This window comes from Pan troglodytes, chromosome 7 (genome assembly GCF_028858775.2).
Source record: "Pan troglodytes isolate AG18354 chromosome 7, NHGRI_mPanTro3-v2.0_pri, whole genome shotgun sequence".
NCBI classification, from domain to species: Eukaryota; Metazoa; Chordata; class Mammalia; order Primates; family Hominidae; genus Pan; species Pan troglodytes.
The window spans coordinates 143,806,723-143,821,758 of record NC_072405.2 but is presented as its reverse complement, the minus strand read 5'-3'; the positions used below and the strand labels follow the sequence as shown (position 1 = coordinate 143,821,758).

Here is a 15,036-nt window from a genome sequence, read left to right as displayed (position 1 = left end):
TTAATAGCACCGCTGCCAACCTCCCTCCCACTTCCCTCCACTTAGTTTTATCATCTAAGAGGCCAAAAGAACAAAATGTCCCCCCTCCACCACACCATATTTCAAAGGGCTATAAATAGGACTGTTAGTGGTGGCACTCTGGGTCACATTTGCCAGGGACAGACTTTATATGATGTCAGCCGTGTCCCTGGGTCCAAGGTTTCCATGGCTAATAGTTTTCTTTCTCCCTTCTCTTCCTTCCCATTTTCATTCCTTCTTTTTCTCCCTCCCTTTCTTCTTTCGTTTCTTCATCCTAAAAATCTTGTTCGAAAGTACATAGTTATGCAGCCTTCATTAGCTGAGGTTGCTTAGAAGACAAACAGGTCCATGTTTCACAATTCCTCCCGGATCTGAGAAAGGAACGCGACTCTGAGCAGACAGAACAATATATGCTGGGCCCAGAGGACAGCTGTACAGCCTGCCAGCATCTCACTCCTCTGAAAGCAAATTCAGTCCATCCAAGAGCAAGGCCAAGGGGTTGTCTCCTGTCCAGGAGGCCAAGGCCAGGGGGAGAAGACAGGCTCTGGAGTCACCAGGCCTGCTGTTGATCAGTGGTGAGATCTGGGGCAAGTGACTTCCACGTCCGAGCTTAGTGTTACCCCTTGTGCTCTGGGGGTGACACCAACTCATCTTCCTGGGTGAGAGTGGAGATTCAAAAAGAAAAAACAGGCTGGGCACGGTGGCTCATGCCTGCAATCCTAGCACTTTGGGAGGCTGAGATGGGTGGATTGCCTGAGCTCAGGAGTTCGAGATCAGCCTGGGCAACATGGTGAAACCCCGTCTCTACTAAAATACAAAAAAAATCAGCCAGGCGTGGTGGCAGGTGCCTGTAATCCCAGCTACGTGGGAGGCTGAGGCACGAGAATTGCTTGAACTTGGGAGGCGGAGGTTGCAGTGAGCCGAGACCATGCCACTCCACTCCAGCCTGGGCACCAAAGTGAAATTCTGTCTCAAAACAAAACAAAGCAAAACAAAACAAACAAACAACAACAACAACAACAAAAAACAGGGGTGGGTTGGGAACAGCCCCAGAGAAGAGATGGCCTTCAAGCTGGGACTGGAAAGATGGTGAGCCGTTCCAACAGCAGCAGTGAGGGTGGAGAGGGCACCCCATGGAGGAATCCACTGCCCAAGCCAGGCACCTGCCGACTCCTGTGATTGGAGGGAAGAGGTGGAAAAAAAGGAAACAGGGAGGTCCCAATCAGGTGGGTCCTAAATGGCTTGATCCTTTCGGTAATGAGGTGCAAGCAAGGTTTCTCTTCCTTCCTGCAGAACGGGATTTCATCAGACTCCCCCTCCTTTCTTTTTTTTTTAGGAAAACCATGTGGCCCAGGTTCACAGTGGATGGGAGGGCAGGACGAATGTCCCATCAATGGTGCGGGTGGGAGTCACTGTGAGCCACATTTGGAGTGTTTGCTCCAATGTGAGAATTGGTGACTTTATCTCTGGGGTTTGAGAACAGATTGCACTACAGTGCTGAGAAACGACACATGGAAAGTGACTTGGAGATTACGAGCCTGGTGACTGAGAGGACTGGGGAGCCAGGGATGACAACGGCGGGGGGAGCAACAGAAATCCACACCAGGGAAGCGTGCTGTTCCTCCCATTACAGACCCATTGGATCCAAGATGAGGAAGATGAACTAAAGCCCGGCCAGGCTGAGACGGGTGAAGAAAAAGCAAAGGCAGAGGAGTGAAGCTCAGTTCAATTCTGGAAAGGCTGAGCAGTCCCCTGCGGGGGTGGCCTGCTTCCTCCCCAGGCCGCACAGACACCAGCCAGGAAATCCCTTCCCATTCCCTTGTCTTCCCAGCCCTCAGAGTGAAGTAGAAAAACCCAAGTAGGCTGGGCGCGGTGGCTCACACCTGTAATTCCAGCACTTTGGGAGGCCGTGGCTGGCGGATCACGAGGTCAGGAGCTCGAGACCATCCTGGCCAACATGGTGAAACCCCACCTCTACTAAAAATACAAAAATATTAGCTGAGTGTGGTGATGTGTGCCTGTAATTCCAGGTGCTCAGGAGGCTGAGGCACGAGAATCGCTTGAATCCAGGAGGCGGAGGTTGCAGTGAGCCGAGATCACGCCACTGCACTCCACCCTGGCGACAGAGCAAGACTCCGACTCAAAAAAAAAAAAAGAAAGAAAGAAAAGAAATAAAGACATAAAAAAACCCCAAGTAGATGGCTGGACCAGCACTTAGGAGGAAAGCAGGTGTTCAGTTAAAGTTTCTCCAATCTGAATCAGACAGGCAGTAGCAGATGTGAAGAGGAGGTGGTGGCCCAGGAGAAGGTACCCTCGCTCACTCATGCTGACCTGGTCATGGGCAGTCAGCGCAATCCTAGCCTTCTTGACATCCTTAGTCCTTTCAGAAAGGGCCCATCTCCTTTGATTCATAGTTCTCACTCTCCAGCCTTCAGCCCCTCATCTGCCTACACCCCTACATCCCACTGTCGAGTGTAGGATTTTGGAACACCATTGTCAGAGGGTCAGTGGAATGGATCCACCCCCACCGCTGCAGTGTAAACGTGGCTCATTCATGTCATTCGTTGCAAGGGAGCATAGGGTTGGGGCAGCCGGAGAGCAGCAGATGGTCATGTGCATTCAGGTGTCTTCCAGAGTAGCCTGGTGACTTTGGGCAGGTGATTGCAGACTCTGAAAAATGGGTCTAGAATTTGACTCATGCTCATGGTTGTGAAATTAAATTTTGGAAAAGTGCCTGGTACGTAGTAGGAGCTCAACAATGAGGAGCGGTCCTATTCCCTAAAGACAGAAATCCTCCACCTTTGATGAGAATCAGAAGCCGCTATACAGCCCTGATTGGGTGGATCTTGTCGAAGGGTCCCAGTTCCAGGGGCTCAGTGCATGGAGTCTGCAGAAGCAATAAGGCCCCGGACACCTCCCTGTACTCTTCTCCCTTGTGTCTCTTCCTCCTGGCCCCCTTAGCACCCTGCTCACTGGATCCTTCTGGACCCTCACTGTGAGGCCTCTTAGATTTCCACAACCTATGTTGCAAACTTTGTTCTAGGAACCTGGTATCCAGGCTGTTGGCCATCTCTAATTTAGTCCTAAGATAGATTCCCAAAGGTGGCACAGGTTGCCTGTGGACCTTTTCACTGCATGATCCTAATCACAGCTGATGTTTTCTGGTGCTCTATGCTTTACTAAGTGCCCTCAAATGATGATAACAGAAAGATACTCGCTACCACTTCTCAACAAGCATACCAGGCAGTGTTCTGAGCTCCTGTGTACATTTTCTAATTCATTCTCATAACCCTATGAGGTCAGGGACTTTTATTATCCCCATCACCAAAAGAGGAGACACAGGTACTGAGTGATGAGATAACTTGTCCAAGACCCTGGTCAGTCGATGGCATAGCCATTGGCCAAGTTATTATTGTGTTTGTCCCTTTTGAACAGCAGGCAAAGTGAGGCTTTTCCTCATCTGTCTTCTTCATGACCATCATCATCAGCATTTCCGCATTATAGGTGAGGAAACTGAGGCTTCCAGAGGCACATGGGCAAGGCTGGTGAAACAGGAGCTGGGATCTAGGGGTTTGGATGCTGGGGTACAGGAACTCATCCTGGGGTTGAAGGTGGAGAGAGCTGGAAGTTGATTGTCTCAGTTCTGCTTACGTTCTGGCCACAATGAATCAGCTCATTGCCCATGTGGTACTAAGAGCTGTTAACAGCAAAGCAGAGTGGAGCAGGGAGGGCTTTTTATGCAAACAGTGGGGTGCACAGGGGGTTGGATAGTGTGTGCCTCAAGGTCATGTCAGCCCTGGCGCCGTCTCTGCATTTGAACTCAATATCCCTTTGAGCACAAAGGGATATTGTGTTCAAGACAGACCTGACTTTGAGTCTCATCTCTGCCAATTTCTAGCTGTGTGGCCCTGGGCAAATTATATTCTTTCAGAATCTTAATTTCCACATCTGTGAAATGGGGGTAAAACTACCAGCCCCAGAGGACTGCTGTGAAGCTGGAATGAAATCATGCACATGAGATGCTTTGCGTGCTGTTGGCCTCATTGTCTGTACTTAACCTATGGTTGCTATTGTTGATGATAATAGCTCTTCCAGCGAAGCAGCCACACCTCAGTGGTTAGCCTTCAAATTCAGAAAGGCACTTCATTATGAGGGATCCCATGTGTTGAGCCCATTTCAGAGAGAGAGGTTATAAGTGAGAACAGCTTTCCTAGTCTAACAGGTGCATGTGCTTCCTGCCCAAAGTTCTTCTCACTTTTACTTTCAGATCAGCCAAGTTGGCCTCTGGAGTCCCTGGGTCTCCACAGAGGGAGATGCCACCGCACCCAAAGGGGACCCACTCTCTGAGCTTCCCTGCTCAGTTTGCTCACACGCTGGCATGAACCATGTCATTCCTGGTTCACACACCCAGAATTTCTGCCCATAAACCTGGTTCTCGACATGCAGCCCAGCCAACGGCTCTGCTGAGGGCCTTCCAGCACTCACACCAGATGTTTCTAGGTCCTCTCACCATTCCTCACTCAGCTTCTGTGTCTGCTCTTGCACTTTCCTACTTCCGGGGCAACTTGTCCCATTTGCGAACTGATCTGGCTAGACTGTCTCAGTCTTGATCTCCTTCTCCGTCAGTGTCAAGTCCCGGATGGGAATCTAGATTAAGAAACCACCTACTTGCACATTCATGAGCCTGCCCTGGACACAGAGTGGTGTGGTTCCTTGCTGATGGACCTGTGTTCTCTCTCCCCCTGCAGTGGGCTTTTCTAGGGCAGAGCTCAAAAGTGTACTGTCGTCCCCAGCAGGGCAGAACACAGTGCTTGGCCCAGCACAGTCCAAGGCTCAGTAAATACTGATGGCAAGTAAACTGTGTTAGTCCCAGACTTTACAATAGAGTAGAGTTAGGAATTAGTTAATCATTCAGGCTCCAGCCTTTATCAGTCATATGACCTTGAGCAAATTACTTAATCTCCTCAAGCCTCCATTTACTCACCTTCAAAATGATGAAAATCATAGTACACACATCCAAGGACCATTGTGAAGATTAACTGAGCTTTTAAGTATAAAGGGCTTAGTTTAGCAAGTGCCCGTAAGTACTTAAAAAATGTTATCTGTTATGCTAGTTTAAGTGTTATCTGTTATTGCTACCACCAGTATCAAAGTGATTTCATGTTGTTTTGTATTCACTTACTTCTTAGCAGAGCCCTGCAAAGTAGTTGAAGCAGAGACAGTTCCATTTTACCAATGAATACAGTAAAACTCAGAGAAAGGCTGGCTTGCTTGATCTATCTTTCTTTCTTTCTTTCTTTCTTTCTTTCTTTCTTTCTTTCTTTCTTTCTTTCTTTCTTTTTCTCTTTCTTTCTTTTTCTCTTTCTTTCTTTCTTTCTTTCTCTTTCTTTCTGTCTCTTTCTTTCTCTTTCTTTCTTTCTTTCTTTCTTTCTTTCTCTCTCTCTCTCTTTCTTTTCCTCACTCTGTTGCCAGGCTGGAGTGCAGTGGTGTGATCTCAGCTCACTGCAACCTCTGCCTCCTGGGTTCAAGCGATTCTCCTGCCTCAGCCTCCTGAGTAGCTGGGACTACAGGTGCACACCATCACACCTAGCTAATTTTTGTATTTTTAGTAGAGACAGGGTTTCACCATGTTGGCCAGGATAATCTTGATCTCTTGACCTCGTGATCCACCTGCCTCGGTCTCCCAAAGTGTTGGGATTACAGATGTGAGTCACTGAAAGGCTGTTTTTCTAATATCACACAGCTTGACTTGACCCGTGTCCCCTAGGGGCACACCTAGAAGCAGGCCACACTTTTTGGATGGAACATGTCATGCCCACAGGCCTCAGAAAAGATCCCTATAATTTAAAAATGCAGCAATAGTATTCAGCCAGACCCAGTGGTAACAGTTATCCAGATGATTGTTTGCATGGAGAGGAAAAGCTATGATTTATTAAGCAAACTTGCCCTGCTCCTCCAGGATTGGTATCCAGCTTTACTTCTAGTTTGCTGCTGTACTTCAAGAAGACACAAAATTGGAGAATACACTCTCTTATGAGAGTTATTGTATTATATTGTACAGTAGAAAGGAGCCTCAGGTGGCATGAGGGGGCTGTGGATGGTGGAAGCGTGAATATGGGCCAAGAAATAATGATTTGTGGGTTCAGAACAGGAGGAATGAGAACATAACCATGATTTGTTTGAGTGGAATTTGTCCTAATCTGCGCTCTAGCTGGAGAAGGTAGACATTTTTCTTGCTTCCGAGTCTCTTGGTTTAAGCCCAGCAGTTCTCTGCTTAGCTCCTAGATTGGTGCTAGTGGCTACCAGTTGGATGGATGGAAATGAAAGGGATGAATGGGCTGGAATAGGACGATAGTAATTCGCCTGGTATTAGGAAGAACACTGAACCCCGGGTCTAAGGCCCTCTGCCCACTGTCCAGCTGCACAGCTCTCCAGCTGTGTCATGGAGGAGCCACTTCTCTGGGCCTTGGTTTCCTCATTTGTGGTCTTGGAGAGTCACATGAGCTTTTCTGAACCTCTCCAAAAATGGGGACACTTTCTGATTTGTCTTTCTTGTGTGGCTCGTGTGTATGAACATGCTTCACAGATGTTTCAGCGGTAAGAGTTTAGTTGTTGCTCTTAATTGGAAGCAATCTTGGAAGGGTGGGGAAATAGGGACTCAATATAGAAAGAGGCATGACAGCAGAGCACGAGTGAGAAGAGAACTGGGACATGGCTTTTAGAAAAGATTTCCAGGGCTCCTGTTAAAACCAAAAGGCAAGGAAAGTCTAAGGAGCTCATCAGGCTGTTCCTGGGATCTGGGGCAGAAAGACAGTGGAATAATTGCCTTTTCTCTGCATTTAACACCCCAGTGCTGTATTAGAGAAGCTGAGAAACTGAGGCTGCAAAAGGTGAGCCCCACATGGGGTGCAGTTCTAGTTTTGTTTGTTTGTTTGTTTGTTTTGTTTTTTGAGACAGAGTTTCACTCTTGTTCCCCAAGCTGGAGTGCAATGGTACGATCTTGGCTCACCACAACCTCTGCCTCCCAGGTTCAAGCGATTCTCCTGCCTCAGCCTCCTGAGTAGCTGGGATTACAGGCATGCACCACCATGCCTGGCTAATTTTGTATTTTTAGTAGAGACAGGGTTTCTCCACGTTGGTCAGGTTGGTCTCGAACCTCCGACCTCAGGTGATTTGCCCACCTCGGCCTCCCAAAGTGTTAGGATTACAGGCGTGAGCCACCACGCCCGGCGAGTTCTAGTTTTTAAGATAAGCCTCCAGGTTGCAAACTTGTCAGTTGGAATTTGGAATCCAATCCCATTGCCAACTTATTTTTTTCAAAGCCAACTTAAGACCAATGAAAGAATTGGTTCAAGATGTTATGCGTTGCTTCATGAAGAGTCTTAGGCTTTAATTGAAGATCACAGTCGGCCACAGGTGCCAGGCTGTGGAGTCAGAGGCTTCATTCAGAGCAGGGCTCCATGTCTAATCTGATTCATAGATTACCGCCTTATATCTTTTTTTTTTTTTTTTGGAGACAGACTTTCGCTCTTATTGCCCAGGCTGGAGTGCAATGGTACAATCCTGGCTCACCACAACCTCCACCTCCTGGGTTCTAGTGATTCTCCTGCCTCAGCCTCCCGAGTAGCTGGGATTACAGGCGTGTGCCACCACGCCTGGCTAATTTTTTGCATTTTTAGTAGAGACAGGGTTTCTCCATGTTGGTCAGGCTGGTCTCGATCTCCCAACCTCAGGTGATCCACCCACCTCGGCCTCCCAAAGTGCTGGGATTACAGGCGTGAGCCACCACGCCCCACTACTGCCTTATATCTTATGGCATAGAACAGTTGCAGTATATATCCTGATATAGGCATATATACATGCAGGTTTTTATATTACAAGGATTCTCAACTATTTAGTAAGATGTAACATACATAAGGCCCAAACTCAGTAATGAGCTTCTGCGGAGTTATAAATCAGCCACATCCTGATGGATTCTCTGAGATTGATCTGGCTGTTCACCCATTTATTCATGGATTCACTGGTCATTATTTAGTGCCTCCTACACCCATATGACAGCCAGTGGGGTAAGAGTGGGGAAATCTAGTGACAAGTAAAATATAGCTCCCTTCCTCACCTCTGAAGTCTCAGTCTAGTGAGAGCAACCAACAGTGGGATTGAGGTGATGCCTGGTGCTTAGTAAATTCTTGCTAAATGAGAGAATGAATGAAGAAACACATGAATGAAGCCATGGGTGCTCCCAGCTAAGGCCCTAATCCAGCTTCGAGTTTGGAAGGGGGTGTGTCCAAGAAAACATCTTAGAAGTGTGGTACCTGTATTGTTTTGGTCACCCTCTCATTCAAGAAATAGGAATAGGCCTTCTCCCACATGCCAAGTGGTGTGCTGGGTGGTGAGGGCACAGTGGTATGTAGGGCAGACATGCCCTTGCCCTTATGGAGTTAACGTGTTGGCGATAATGCTTTGTAGGAATGCAGGGAACACTGAAAATATCGAGGGGCAGTGCCCAGCCTTGTCCCCAGAGTCAGCGAAGATGTCTCTGTGAAGTGGTGTTTACACTGAAATGTGAAGGGTGAGTAGAAAGTACAGAGGGAATGGGGAAGGTGTGAGCCAGTGATGCAAGGGAGGGAGGCCTGAGTTACAATTTACAAGGATCCCCCTGGCTGCTGCCAAGAGAGGGAGTTGGCATTAGAGGCGATGGCTATTTTAAGACTGGCTAGGAGGCTGTGGCAGTGAGCATTGTGCCTTAATTCTCATTTCTGAAAAGAAAGAGTTTCATTCCTATAGCTTTCCTGGACCCTGACCCCTAACTGTGCTGACTCTGTTCACGTTCATGTATCTTCTAAGTAAACATCCTGCCCCCATCAGCAGGTGCCAAATAGAATCTGTTTATAGTCAACACCACACATGGTTTCCAGAACCAGGCAAATGCCTTTAGACAACTCTGGGCTTAGACAGTCACTAAATGCTGTTGTTTCTCCCTCTAAAAGAGCTCTTGGATCTCCCACTCCTGCTTTTGCCCAGGGCCCTGCCTTCTGGCCCTCATTATCTCTTCATAATCACCAACTCGACAGGGGCTGAACTTTCTTCCTAACACACAAGTTTATCCTCATGTATCACCATTGCCAGCGGTATAAAGAAACCTCAGTGGTTGTATCAGTCAGCTTTCTCTGTATAACAAACAGCCCCAAACCCCAGTGCCTACAAACAGACATTTATGATTTCTGTGGGTTGATGATCTGGTCTGCACAGTTTGTGTTAGGCTGATTGCCTGTGCTGGCCCATCCACACATCTGGGGGCTGAGCTGGGGTGCCTCAGCCTCTCTCCACACATTGTCTATTATCCTCCAGGGGGCTACCTCAGGCTTGCTAATGTGGCAGCAGAATGATTTCCAGCAGCAGCTGGGCATGGTGGCTCATGCCCAGGAGCTCAAGACCAGCCATGGCAACATAGCAAGCAAGACCCTACAAAAAATAAAAATAATTAGCCTGGTGTGATAGCACGAACCTGTAGTTCCAGCTATTCAGGAGGCTTAGAGGGAGGATCGCTTGACCCTGGAGGTCAAGGCTGCAGTGAGTGGTTGTCATGCCACGGCCCCTCCAGCCTGGAAAACTGAGTGAGACCCATCTCAAAAAAAAAAAAAAAAAAAAAAAAGAATGATTCTCAGCAGCAAGAGAGAGGAACTTTTAGGTATAAGCACTTTTAAAGCCTTTATTTATGTCACCTTTGCTATGGTGCCATTGGCTAAAGCAAGTCTCGTGGCCAAACTTCGATTCTCCCTCATGCTGGGAGGGGAGGCAAAGCCACACTGCAGAGTGTGCGTGCAGGTGGCCTGAACAAATTGGGGCCATTTCGACAGCAGTGGTTAAGAGTTGAGGGTTTCTGTGTTATTCTTCCTGTCAGATGAAGTCTTTTTTTTTTTTTTCCTGAGATGGAGTCTCGCTGTCGCGCAGGCTGGAGTGCAGTGGTGTGATCTCAGCTCACTGCAACCTCGTCTCTCAGGTTCAAGCAATTCTCCTGCCTCAGACTCCTGAGTCTCAGGGACTATAGGCACGCGCCATGTGCCACCACACCTGGCTAACTTTTGTGTTTTTAGTAGAGATGAGATTTCACCATGTTGGCCAGGCTGGTTTTGAACTCCTGACCTCAAGTGATCCGCCCACCTTGGCCTCCCAAAGTGCTGGGATTACAGGCATGAGCCACCGCACCCTGCCAGATGAAGTCTTCAGAAACCCTTTCCTATCTGGCCTCAGCCTGATTTATCCTAACCCCGATGTCACACTTTCACATTCATATCTTACACATTTATTTTTCCTTTCCCCATGTTTTGTGTTTTTACTAAACAGCACCTCATTAGTGCTTTGTTTAGGGAGCAGCTAAAAATATCATCTCCTGTTCAAATTCTTCTTCTAGACGGAGTTGGTCATTTGTCCTTTTTTTTTTTTTTTTTTTGACGGAGTCTCTCTCTGTGTCCCTGGCTGGAGTGCAGTGGCACGATCTGGGCTCACTGTAACCTTCACCTCCCAGGTTCAAGCAATTCCCCTGCCTCAGCCTCCCAAGTAGCTGAGACTACAGGTGTGCGCCACCATGCCCAGCTAATTTCTGTATTTTTAGTACAGATGGGGTTTCACCACGTTGGCCAGGCTGGTGATGAACTCCTGACCTCAAGTGATCTGCCTGCCTTGGTCTCCCAAAGTGCTAGGATTACAGGCGCCCAAGCCACCTGTATTACATTGTCCTGAATTGTTTGTGTATTTTTCTGTTTTCTCCCGGTCTGAACTCCCTGCGGAGAGGAGTTGTGAGTTACTCACCTTCCTGTTCTGGTGTGTGGCTCTGTGCCGGGAACAGAATAGGTGTTTGTTTAACAGATAGTGCTGTATAAATAATTGGGTGAGTGAGTGGAATAAGTGGGTGAATATCTTTTCATTATCTTGATCATCCTAAAAAGGCAGAGGATGGACTAACTTAAACTTTTCTCCTCTTCTCTTCCAGTTGGTACCATTTTCAGATTTCATCTTCCTAAACTGGAAATGTCAATGAGAGGAAATTAACATCCCCAAGAGCTGCAGTGAGCAAATGCATTGAGCTTGGGTCAGGACAATTCCTTTTGGGGACCAGAGATGGACGGTCACTCAGCCTATGGAGGTAAGTGACTAATCTGTCCGCAGCACAAGTGAGATGTGCTGTCTTTTCTGTTTTGTTTTGTTTTCCATTGATTATGTTCCATGGAGGATGTGGAAGATATTCTCCTATTTCTTGGTCTCTGAAACATGTCCTGCTTGCCCAGAAACGTGCCATTAAGAGGAGTTCCCATGGAAGGGGAATACAGTGTCCCTCAGGAGAAATATGCAGACTGTTAGTGTCTAGCAGCCTTTCTTTTTCTTAAATGGAGAGCTTTCTGAGCTCTCATGAACACTGGTAAGTAAAAACCTGGATTCAGAACATCCTTTGATGACAAGGGCCTGTCATCCTGACGAAGGCCTGGCATGACACTCTGGTGTGTCCTAGAGCAAGCATCAGCAAACTGTGGCCTACAGGACAAGCCTGGCCCAGTCTGCCTTTGTAAATAAAGCTTCGCTGGCGCCCCACCATGCTCATTTGTTCAGGTGTCATGTATGGCTGTTTTCACACTGCAGCAGCCCAGTTGAGTCATTACCATAGAGACCGTGTGGCTGCAAAGCCTGACATATTTGTTCCCTGGTCCTTAACAGAAAAGGTGTTGCAACCTCTGGTCTACAGCTGAGCTGTCCACACAGAACCACTTCTTATGGGGATAATGAAATTTTAATTAAAATGAAATAATATGAAAAATTCAGGCCTCAGTCACATCACAGTTCATGTGCTTAGTAGCCACATGTTGCTTATGGGTACCCATGGATAGTGCAGAGAGAGGACATTTTTATCAGCGCAGAGTTAGCTTGGGAAAAATTGAGATCACCCTGGATATGTCACTTCACTCTGCTGGTCTCTAACCCAGCTTGGGCATAATTGCAATCACTGCAGAAGGAGAGGGAAGGCTGATGTCTGTGAGTGTGTATAGCTGTTTTTTATATGATTATTGGCAAGGACTCTCTCTCTGTCGTGCACACTGTCTCACTCTCTCTCTCTAGTATAAGAATGGAGTAACTTTTAAAATTTCTTTGGGAGCCATCTCGTGGTCTCTGTATGTGACTCCATGTAAAACAAATCCACTTGGGCCATGGGGTTTATTAGTTTTATTTATACAAGTAGATATGGATGTGAGCTTGAGCCCTTCTGGTGTCACAGGTAGGTCAGGGGCCATGTGAGGCCTCCTCTAAAGGGGAAGAAGCAATCGCTTCTGTGTTCCCAAGGGGTAGATATATGGGCAAGAGCGATAAGAAACAAGGAGAGGAAGAAAATGAGCTGAAGATGTGGCATGTGTGAGTCTTAGAAGAATGAGGAAGAATGGAGACAAAAGACCATATGATTCCTGGTTATGGTCATAGGTTTACTTTGAAAGAACATGTTGAACAAAGTAATGATGCTTGGGAACATAACACATCTCAGAATTGTGCTGAACACAGCCAGTTCCATACGATAGACAGGTTGGGAAGAGCCTTGGACCTGGAGCTAGCTCACCATCTTATGGGACAAGACTGGGGGCATGGCAGGAGGTTCTGCTTGGTGCATAAGCCAGTGCAAGTGGGAATAACAAGGGCTGATCATTGAGATGCACAGTTTGTATGGAAGGGACCCAGGAGGGAACAGAGAAGAGACTCTAGATGGCCTACAGGTCTGGGCAAAGGCCCCAGGTTTGGCATTTAGAAGTTGGGCTTTCTTATCTTTGGGTTACCCAAGCACAAACAAGAACAAAGCAGAGACTCCACTGATGAGAAAAGATCCAATTGATACGTATTCTGCACATCTAGATTTGAAAATGGCCTCCTGCCTCTTTCTTTTGGTTGGTCTTCAAGCACCTCACCATTACAGAGGAGTGCTGTATGCATTTTAAGCAGGCATTTCTATAACAAACCTTCAAACAATGGAGTTGAATGCGGATATGAAGTAATTATAAGTAACACAAATAGTAGTATTAAATTTTTAGTTCTTTCCTACAGTCAAGCATATCCAGAATGATGATGATGATGATGATGATGATGTTAACAGTGATAATATTTTTTGTCCATTCCCAGCTTATTATGTGCCAGGTGCATGTTCTACTGATAATTATTATTACTACTAATAATTATTATAGCTTTAAATTATTGGCACATACAATGCACTAAGTAATATATTGATTTTTTCTCAATCTCATGAACCCAGAGCATTCGTTTCCATTTTTAATTTTTTTCAATTGTTTTATTTTTATATAAATGCAAATTTATAGAAAAGTTATAAGAACAGCCAACAAATTCCTGGACCTCCTTCGTCCAGGTTTTCAAATGTTTGCATTTTATTATGTTCATTTTTTCTTTCTTCTCTATATTTTTTCCTGAAATCAGAAACTTGTATCTTAGAATACAACTTTCTAAGTCAGAAACTTAACATTAATTTGACTATTATCTAACCTTCTGATTTCTCATTCAGATTTCACCAGTTGCCCCCGCTAAATTCCTTCAAGGTAAAAGAAAAGCCAGTTGGCATGTGTCTTTCTTGGAAAACTTTCTTAATCTTGTATTTCAGCACGTTAACCTTTTTGACAAGTTCAGGCCAGTTATTTGATAGAATGCACTCAATTTTGGCTTTTCTGATGTTTCCTCCTGATTAGGTTGGCAGGACTAGCCCAGAGCTGATGTGTCCTTTTCAGTGCGTTGTATCAAGAGGCACTGGTGTGGCTGTCTCCCATTACTGGTGATGTTAGCTTGGAGCTCTCAGTTAAGGTGGTGTCTTCCAGGTGTCTCCACTGCAAAGTTATTGTTTCACCTTTGCAATTAATAAGCATCTCATGGGGAGAACTTCTGGGATTGTGTAGATTTCTGATTAGTCCTCAGTCTATCAGTCATTAGTTTTAGCATCTTTTGATGATTCTTGCCTGAATAGATTTATTATTATCATAGTTGCCAAATGGTGATTTTTTTAATTTTGCTGGTTCTTTTTCATTTATTAGTTGGTTTCCTACTATAAAGAAGAAATTTTCTTCCTCTGTTCATCTTTTTTTTTTTTTTTTTTTTTTTTTGAGATGGAGGAGTCACTTTCACCCAGGCTGGAATGCAGTGGTGCAATCTTGATCTTTGCCCACTGCAACCTCTATCTCCCAGGTTCAAGCAGTTCTCCTGCCTCAGCCTCCTGAGTATCTGGGATTATGGGCATGTACGACCATGCCCAGCTAATTTTTGTACTTTTAGTAGAGATGGGGTTTCATCATGTTGGCCAGGCTGGTCTCCAGCTCTTGACCTCAAGTGATCTGCCTGTCTTGGCCTCCCAAAGTTCTGGGAATACAGGCGTAAGCCACCATGCCCGGCCCTTCCTTTCTTTATATCAGTGTGGACTCACAGATTTTAACTTTATTCAATAGGTTGCAGTCTTTTGTGATCATTAGTTATTTTGACTTTTATGTTGCCCCAAATCTGTCCACTAGGGCCTGGCTCCTGTGTCTCTAACATTTCTCCATCGTCATTTGAGCACTTGCTGCCTTGTTGTCACAGCAAGGTATTCTAGCCTCGTCTTCTACTCTCCTCACCTCAGTGGTGGAATCAACATAGGAGCCCTGGTTCCTTTCCATGGAAAATGGTGTTTAGAAACCAAGATCTGGCCACTAGGTGTGCTCACTGTTTCTGGGGTAGCATTGCCTCTAGGCCCTCTGAGCAGACATAACTGGGATGTGTGTGTCTGTGTGTGTGTGTGTGTGTGTGTGTGGTGTATCACACAGATACCCACATTTATATACATACATAATCACATCCACATGTATATCCACACATCATTCAGATCATTTTCAAATTGACCTATCTATCTATTAAAATCACCATAGGTTCATACTAATTATACTAGGACATTCTGGAAATTCATGTCTATCTGAATGATGCTGAACAGTCATTCTACTCTCACTATCAACGCCG

General features: G+C 46.1%; 1 protein-coding gene across 8 annotated transcripts in view; it reads left to right on the top strand.

Annotated features, from left to right (window-relative positions):
• ST3GAL1 (ST3 beta-galactoside alpha-2,3-sialyltransferase 1) overlaps nucleotides 1-15,036 on the top strand; it is a 116,278-nt gene that overhangs the window by 15,172 nt on the left and 86,070 nt on the right. For all 8 annotated transcript variants that reach the window (XM_016958876.4, XM_054656366.2, XM_054656365.2 and 5 more), the window contains exon 2: nucleotides 11,009-11,161. The gene's annotated coding sequence lies outside the window, so the exon portion shown is untranslated. The remainder of the gene's footprint in view (nucleotides 1-11,008; nucleotides 11,162-15,036) is intronic.